Raw genomic sequence first — 9,222 nt, forward strand, 5'->3', positions numbered from 1 at the left:
AATTTTCCGGCTTAGCTTTCTTTTAATATTCGTCACGCGCTGCACTGCGCGGGAAATAAAACCATTTAATTTACAATTCAACTAACATTAATTATTTAAATGCCGAATTCGTAACAATATCTTTAAAATGTTTCATTGCATGCTAGTACTTAATACTGTCCGAAGAAATGTGAAACAATAAATTTATATAAAAACCGATTTTGATGATTGAATTAGAATGTAAGCTGTGAAGCCTTTCACCGATTTCCTTTACTTGCAAATGGTTTACATACCAGTACGTACATTTGCGCAAATTTCGTCATCGTTGTAAATAAAATAAATTTTTTTCAAGTTCCTCTACATTCTGAAACGTACCTTAATAAATCTGCATCGAGCTATAAAAATAACACAAGGAAACATGTAGTAAAATAATTATTTGTCTTCACTTACCGGCAATGCAATAACGTGATCTAAAACAATTAGCCGCTACAAGCCTATCAATTTAAAGTGAACTGAACGATGAAATTTATTCCATATTAAGTATCCTGATCATAAATTCAAGTAGTTTTTGAAACTAACGTATACGTATTGTTTTAACTTGCTTATTTTAACTATACTCTAGTTTAATAATGAATTTTGTTTGAGGAAGTGTTGCCTCAGTACTTTATATCAAAGAAATTTGCTACTTTGTATCGGTCATTGGAATTTAAGCCAAACATTTAGTGGCCAGCCAGCTGTCTCTGAATGCTGGTAGTTCGACCTAGGTTGTATTCAAAGCGAATGAGCTGGTTGCATGGACGTTTTCGTGGTTTTCTCCATATGTAACGTGGATATGAGCCGGTTTCATGAAGCTCTCCATGAAGACATCCCTCCTCTTAGGCAAATAGCTCTTGCATGCTTTGCCGTAATCAAATAAAACAAAAGAAACATTCATTAGATTTCCCTGAAATGCTTCCTTAGCTCTTCAAAACTAGTGAATTTTAAACATTTTCCTGTGTCAACACATCCCCTGAAGTAAATACCGTTGATAATCACCCTTTTATTCTTTCTAACAACTTCCTATTTCTAACATTCTAACACATTCAATCTTTTTCACAACGTATTAGCAATCTAAAGGAATCCGAAACTGAATTCTAGCCTTAAATGAATAGCTATATAAAACCTGACATTCCAGCACAGAAAAATCGCAGAAAATAATCCTGCAGTAATAATCTAAAGACCTACAGATATAATCGCCGAGGTATGCGAAGATATTATAGGAACTTCCAAATGAGTTTCCCCGCTGATCTTTATCTTTTCCCCATTTTTCCTCCGGGCTTTTCCCACCAAAGTTTTCTTGCTTACTTAAGGTTTTTGTTTTTCTTTCTTTTCACATGGTTTGCTGCAGTTGTAGATTTCTCATCATTGAACATTCTGTTGTTCTCCACCTTCTCTTAATATAAAAATCCGATGTGAACTGCGTGACTTCCTTGTACGGCCTATTAAATTATACACATTTTTTGCTACACTTGCTTTAAACACATTTCTTCGAATTATTCTAACTTGATTAACCGTACAATCAAAGCCAGTTCAAAGTGACATCAAAAATTGTAAATTTTGAAATTAAATATCCCGACCAATTTTTGTCGTACGAAATTCAAACTTCGTATATTTTTTTTTTAATAACGAGTATACAACTTTCCCAGATATAAGCATGGGAACCGAAAGACCGCGTTAATAGCTAGATTTCGCTAATTGTCGAAAATCAGTTATTTTTAAATTTGATATCTCAAAAACATGAATACTTTCGTCATTTAAAACACTTCTATAATTGGAAGTATATGGCTACGACCAACGATTGCGAAATAAATGCCGGGTACGGATTTCTTAACCTGGGTAAGGGAGTGTGTGTGTATAGATATATGTATACATAACAAATCTGTGCCAGTATATATATATATATCTGATGTACCAGCTTTTGTCGTAGGTTAAATTATCAGACGATAAGTTTTAAGAAACAGGATCCATTTATTATATTTCAGGAGAAAATAGCAGTTACAAAATCAGATATCCGGAGTAAATAAAAAAAAATTACTAATAACTTTTTGTATGAAGTTTACTGCATCGTGACATTTAAGAAAAAGCCCAGATATTCCTTTTGCGAGTCCTTTTATAGCCTCTGGAAAGGCGGAGCTTCCAAGAAATGACGTCAGCCTCATCAGCCAATCCAGTTCGCTTTAAATATTTCCAGAACATTCTATAACTGTACGTGTAGAAAAGGCGGGAAAAACAACTTGACTACGGGGCTGTGGATTTAATTCCACGTACTTTCAAATAAGAGAACGTCGCCATTAAAAATGGAAAGAACATACAATTAGAATTTTAAGTGTATTCTTGACTATGGAATTTTATTATTTGATATATATATATATATATATATATATATATATATATGTATATTATATACGTGTATGCATACTCATATATATATATATATATATATATATATATATATATATATTAAAGAAATATTGATTATATTATCTCCTAAGATTAATTTTAGTAGAATTATCTAAAACTAGTGAATCCATAATAAGTTTAATTCCGAAAATTGTTTTAAAGTAATTTGAATGTAAATTGTTAAAAATGTTTAACGGGGACTTGAATTAAATCATGAATAACAAAATTTCAATTGTAAAAAGAAATTAAATTAAAAGCAAGTATCATTGCTATTCATCGGAAATTAGTTGAGTTTTCAAGGGGAACAAACCAACTCCCGTTCAATGAAGAACAATTAAGAAATAAATACTTTTCTTTTTCTTTTTCGAAATAAAATACGAAGGTGTTTCGAATATTATTAACTTACTTTGCAGCAATTGCGCAAGTAATAGAATAACTCGATTTCGAATTAAGTAAATTTAAGATCATTCAACATTATATATATATATATACGTAATAACATAAAAAAGGAAAGGAGGACTATAAGAATCCTGCGCCTAGGCTGCAATTATTTAATTAAACATCAATTCTAGAAAGTATAAGAATGCCAGTACGCATACATTTGTAATGCATGTATTATATATATAAGAGATACATTTGCTTGTACTCCCTTTTTTCTTCTTTATTTATTTCCCTTCTTTATTCCCTTTTTGCTTTTTTATTTGTTTGCGCACCTCCCTTTTATATTGCAATCTGCTATTGCAATGAGAAAGGAATTTGTGCATCTAGATGTTAGAGGGGTCCCAGATACAAGATTTCAACGTTCTACGGCTAATCGTTTTTGAGTTATGCGAGATGCATACATACGTACGCACGTACGCACAGACATCACGAAAAATTTCCTTTTGAATCCATTTTACAATCCGTTTTGGAAAAAAAAAATAGAGCCCTATATGCTCGCCGTACGTACAGAAGTCACGCAAAAAAAAACGTTCAAATGGATTCGGAACGAAGAAAATGGATATATCCGTTGAAATATGATACGCGAAATGTTTTGCGGCTACAATACTTCTTGGTACAAGAAAGTAAAAAGGTGCAATTGCAGGCCTGGTGAAGAACCAATACTCACTCGTCCGAAGGCTCTGAGGCTTCCAAGATCTGATCATTGTCACGCACGTTTCTGACTTTTGCTTTTATTTTGAAAATAGTAAGTTTTTTAGGTTCATTTATAAAATCCATCTAATAAATTGCATCTCTTTACATGTGTAAACTAACTATGGAGTAATTTTGATTGTTCGCTACTGTTTTAAATGTCAGTTTTACTATCCGTCAGTTACTGAAACAGCCTCATGAACAGAATGAATCCACCAAAAATCAAACAAGTACGGAAAAAATTGCATTTGAAAATAAACCATATTAAACAATAAAATATGATGCTTTAGCTATCGTATTTAGTTAAAAATGGTAAAATATTGTTTTAAAAACTACAGTTTTACACTAATAAATTACACAACATTTTTGTATTAAAAATTGTGTCGAATTTGTTGATGCCAGGTTAGCATGTTTGCGAATAATTTGTCTTGAAATCTGTAAAATATCATGCAGCAGTATATAAGCATCCTCCGCATGTTTAACTATTATTTTGTAAGTGTTATTTTAGTTTTACAATACATGATGTAACAAAGATTACCGTTGTTAGTTTGGAGTGTCTGCTGAATGGTTTTATATACACATTTGAGCTATTGCAATAGTATCTAATTTTATTTTATTTCAATAAAGAGTTACAACAAGAGTTATGAAAATTTAAGATATTTGGTGTTAACGTACTATAGCTCTACGTAATAGCTAACAAGTGAGGAACTATAATGTCACTAATTTGCAATTCAAATCCCTGTTTTTGTCTCTGCATCATAATATATTGCGCTACAAATGTATCATTGTTATCGATTTTCCTTATCTAGAGGCGGTTGTAGGAGAAGTCTTTCATCGATTCTCTTATCCGTCACGACTGCGAATGAGCGAATATCCGTTCGTAGACTAATGGATAGTAGAAATTTCATTATAACTTAATTATTCTATAATGGATAATAAAAATTTCACTATAATTTAATTATTCAATAACATTTTACGGGTGTTTAGTAAGACAGAGTTTCTATCGATGAGCCAAAATCGAAGTATAAAAATTCTGAAAAGAGAAAAATAATTCTAAAATGGAAATTTCGTATTTAAACAGAGGATTTTGTGTTCATCTTAATAAACAGAAAGAAAATAAGAAACCTAATTTCTATAACAGAAATGTACTGTGCCTGCTTCTGCTGGAACTTCTATAACCAGCCAAGGGCTTTCTCCCTGCTAATCATCATTCCTCTTTAATTTCTTATTCATTGTAAAAGGTTGCTTTTACATAATGTTTAGTTCAGAAATTCTTCTAAGTTAGCTATTCCCATAAGGTCGTGCTTAGTTTGTGTTTATCGAGAAAAAATATTGTTTCTCAAAATGGAGAAATTTTTAGTGATTGTTTAGTAATATTTGTTTGAACTGAATTAAAAATCAAAAACGCTTCACAGTATTGCTACCAAATGTTACAAGTTTCTGGTTTCATTAAACAAGAAGCAACTTTGTTGAATTTTGACTTCTAAAGGAAAGCTTGAATATTCATGGAGGTAAATATTTAAATGTTTGATGGTTTTCAGCAGCATGCTTCTCAGCAAACCTAAAATACAACTTGTGGGACACCGGAACTGCATAGAATTTGAAACAATAAGTTTCATTTTCCATACATGCATTACTCATGAGTCACCTGAAATATGTAACACTGCGAACAGAGTAAAAGTATTTCTCCCGGTTTCTTCGCAAAAATATTCATATTTCTTTATTTTCCTTTTACGATCGTGTAGAATATTGTTGAAATAATCCAGTAATGTTAATGCCTTTAAAAAGCTGCGATACACCTAATTCCATGAGAAAACTACCAAATGCATTTGATTTAATTTGAAAGGAGATGCCTTGTTACGAAATGTGCTAGTTAGAATGTGAAAAACATAGCAGTAGTTTATATAATTTTATTCTGTGTTAGATGCAATAAACATAAGGCTTTCAACATCAAAGATATTGTTCTTTCCAGCTTCCCAAAAATATCTCAGAGTGCAATGCCTTGGTCTTAATTTGGATAACTAAGCTTCGTTATGAATCAGTGTGTTTTGGCAGTAACGTCACATGCTTAGCAACGTCACATAAATATTAAATAGCCTGTTTCATATGCAATAAAATAGGACTGAATTACTCACATCATCCTTTGAAGATAATGGGACAATAAAAACCAATTAAACAATAAAAATGAATATTACAATGAATGAATAAAATAATTCTATAAAAACCAATATTACTTTTATATAATGACAAAATAGATAACTATACAGTTTTAAAGAAGTAAAGACACAAAAATCAATTTATAACATTAAGCATAAGTAATGAAATAAATCATTTAAATGTCATTATTTCCACGCAATAGATTAAACTTCTCTTCGTTGATGACTGGAATTAAGAGAAACAATATTTAATGCGTTTTAACAGAATGATTTATAATTATCTTCGTGGTTTCGAATGTTTATAGTATAATAATAAACACAAAAACACAACGAATGGGTGAACAACAGTAGATAAGGAATTTCTCCAAGTATGTACTTGTAATAGGCTCCATCACGCAAATGCATATTTTATTACTAGGTGGTAATATTGCGCAAGAATGGTATTTTCTGGTGAACACATACTTACAGCATCTTAGATTTTTCACTGGCCATGGATCAGTTGTAATGGTACGGTGCAAGTTTTTTAAAGACTATCAAACAAAATCATCTAAAGAATTCGAATAATAATTTCAAGGAGACTAGATACTTATGTAATGCAAAAATAATCGGCGGGTTGGAACCATCAGCTGAGATGTCTCAAGTCTACATATATGGAAAACTTGTATGATACATACAAAATGTTAAACGATTCTTGATGTAATGATATGAAGGACATTTAGTTATGTACATCAGAAGAGTTACTTCTCATTAAATCTACACAGAAGACATAAAAACACATAATTTGGATCGCTGCCTTTTTGCAAATTACTAGTTTCCGGCTGTAAAGTTAGTTTACTTACGGAATATTAAAATTCATTTTATTATTTATAAAAACTTCTATTTTTCTTATTCTCGGTACCACTGCGTCAGCGTACAATGTCCATTGTAAAAGAGATAAGAATTATAAAGATGTAAGAAACATTTAATAAAGGTAATCATAGCGAGATAAAATATAGAAGAAATTTTAAAATCTAAATCTGAAAAATTAGAAACATCCACTGATAATGAAGAAATGAATTTTCTAATGCATTAGATGTGTGTGTGTGATTATGACAAAGCCTCGAGGGATATCTCGCCACAGGGAAGGGATGCCTTCGTGGAGGACTTTCTAAGGGAAACTGTCTCGTATACACGTTACACATGGGGAAAACCACGAAAACGCCCATGCAGCCAGCCCGTTCGCGGGATTCGAACCTCGGACCGAACTACCAGCGTTCAGCGACTTTACCGCTCAGCCGCTGGTGGGCCCTAATGCATTAGAATTAAGCTAATATAAACATAATTCTAATGTTAATCATAGAACGCATATTTAACCTTTGCCAATTTAAGAGTACTAAACAGCAGTAATTTGGCATACTAATGCTAACTACAAGTATGCTGACATTTTTATAATACTGAAGAAAAAAGAAATTGTTGTTGTATTCATTTTCACATTAATCAAACTAAACAATAATATTATGTCAATTATTTTTCAAAATTATCACTTCACTCATTCAGGAATATCTAAGATTTACAACTTAAGTTTGTCAGTTGTTTTTGAAATTTTAAATTCTTTGATAGGCTGTATTAGGATTAATTCTTATGCACTAATGCCTAAAATGAAAATGAAAACAATCATATCAAATAACTCATATTGAAATTATGGTAATTATAGTGTTAATCTGATACTATTTAACTATTTTTGGTAGGCTCTGACAGTCAGTCACACAAAATGAAATCGTAGAAATGTTTCGCATTTGTGTGAAGCAACTTTTTATTCAAAATCAGAATATGAATTTTATATACATGCAAATTTGAGAAAATATTCTTTTTCCTATAAGAAAGTAGCTACATTTAGTTTATGATATTTATAACTGAATATTTCAAGGAATTCATATCAGTTCTTGTAAACAGCTAGTGAAGTATCTTAATCTTGAGCACTTAGAATTAACAGCACTTAGCGTCTTATACTGTTGTCAAGTAAATTTTTCTAATTTATGAACATCAATAAACGATATTACTAATGTCAATAAGCTGAAATATTTAAGTTTGTGACTTGTTGAGAACAAGATTCAAAATTTGAAATAAGCTACGTTTAATTTAAATCAAAATTCCGATTTTTATCCCATACCATGTTCAAAACCTAAGGTTTATTGTTACTATGCTTCGAAGCTTAAAGAAAGACAGAGTCAATGTCTACCATATATTTCTTTATGATATTGGTTTAAAATGATGAAGATATATGATACAGCGATCACGTGCCCTGTGTGACGTCGAATAAAAGTGGTGGTGTCTGCCAACCTATCCATTCATTGCATAAAGAAACTTTTCTCTATGATTGATTGCGAAGAGAACTAATATCCAAACATGAGCCGTTCATCTGAAACCTGTCATCTGCAGATTTCTTCTTCATCTAGATTTGGATATGGATCTCTTTTTATGAATCTTTCTTCTCTAAAATAGTTTTTGAAAATTTAGATACAGGAAACTGACATTTTTTATTGTTGCAATAAGGATACTAGGCTGCACTTCAGTTTAGCTGACGTTATTCATTCCGCATCAGAGAGTCGATATGAGTTAATTCAAGGATGATTTCATTTAAAATACCTTTCCTGCGGTTTGCATTCAAAGGAAATGAAATATCAGCTGAATCATATTCTTAGAGCTGGACTTTTCTAAACATATTTAAAAATATTGGAACGAAGCATGTACTTTTATATACAAGGCAAAAGTAACGAATAATTTTAATCTATCATTTTACACTAAATAGTTTTGGAAATATTAATTGTGATGAATTCATTATAATCATTTCTGCCTGTAATTAATTATGGTAAGTTATTATTAAGAATGCGTCGCGAAAAGTGCTTTAATTTATGTACCTAAATTCTTCTTCTGGACATTTCATGAAATAGCTTCCACCTTTTTCAATTCATAGTATACGGGCGAACCAGCGGCCAAGCGGTAAAGTCGCTGAACACTGGTAGTTCCGTCCGAGGTTCGAATCCCGCAAACGGGCTGGCTGCATGGGTGTTTTCGTGGTTTTCCCCATGTGAAACGTGTATACGAGCCAGTTTACCTTAGAAAGACCTCCACGAAGGCATCCCTCCCCTTAGGCAGATAGCCCTCGAGGCTTTCCCGTAATTAAAAAAAAAATAACAATTCATAGTATACATTTAAATTCTGTGAAATGTGATTAAATGCAACTTCATTCCATTTGCTAAACGAACATTAAAGTTACAGAATCGCCTAATGCCATGTGCACTTATTTTAAAAGAATTACTTCTTCTAAGTATATAATTACAGTAATATCTTATATGAACTCTGACGCATACTGTGTGTTTGACATTTACATTTTCAAAATGCTGGCATGTGTTGTAGTTCAGTGGAAGTCACCTAAATAGGACAGAGCCGTCTGACAAAGTGTTAAGTAAAATGCATCATTAATTTGCCAAACCGGTTAAAATTCCAGTTAAGAAAGCATGTAAATGGGAAAATTACT

Source organism: Stegodyphus dumicola, chromosome X2 (genome assembly GCF_044657685.1).
Source record: "Stegodyphus dumicola isolate Sdum_Otavi_A_Nest chromosome X2, ASM4465768v1".
NCBI lineage: Eukaryota > Metazoa > Arthropoda > Arachnida > Araneae > Eresidae > Stegodyphus > Stegodyphus dumicola.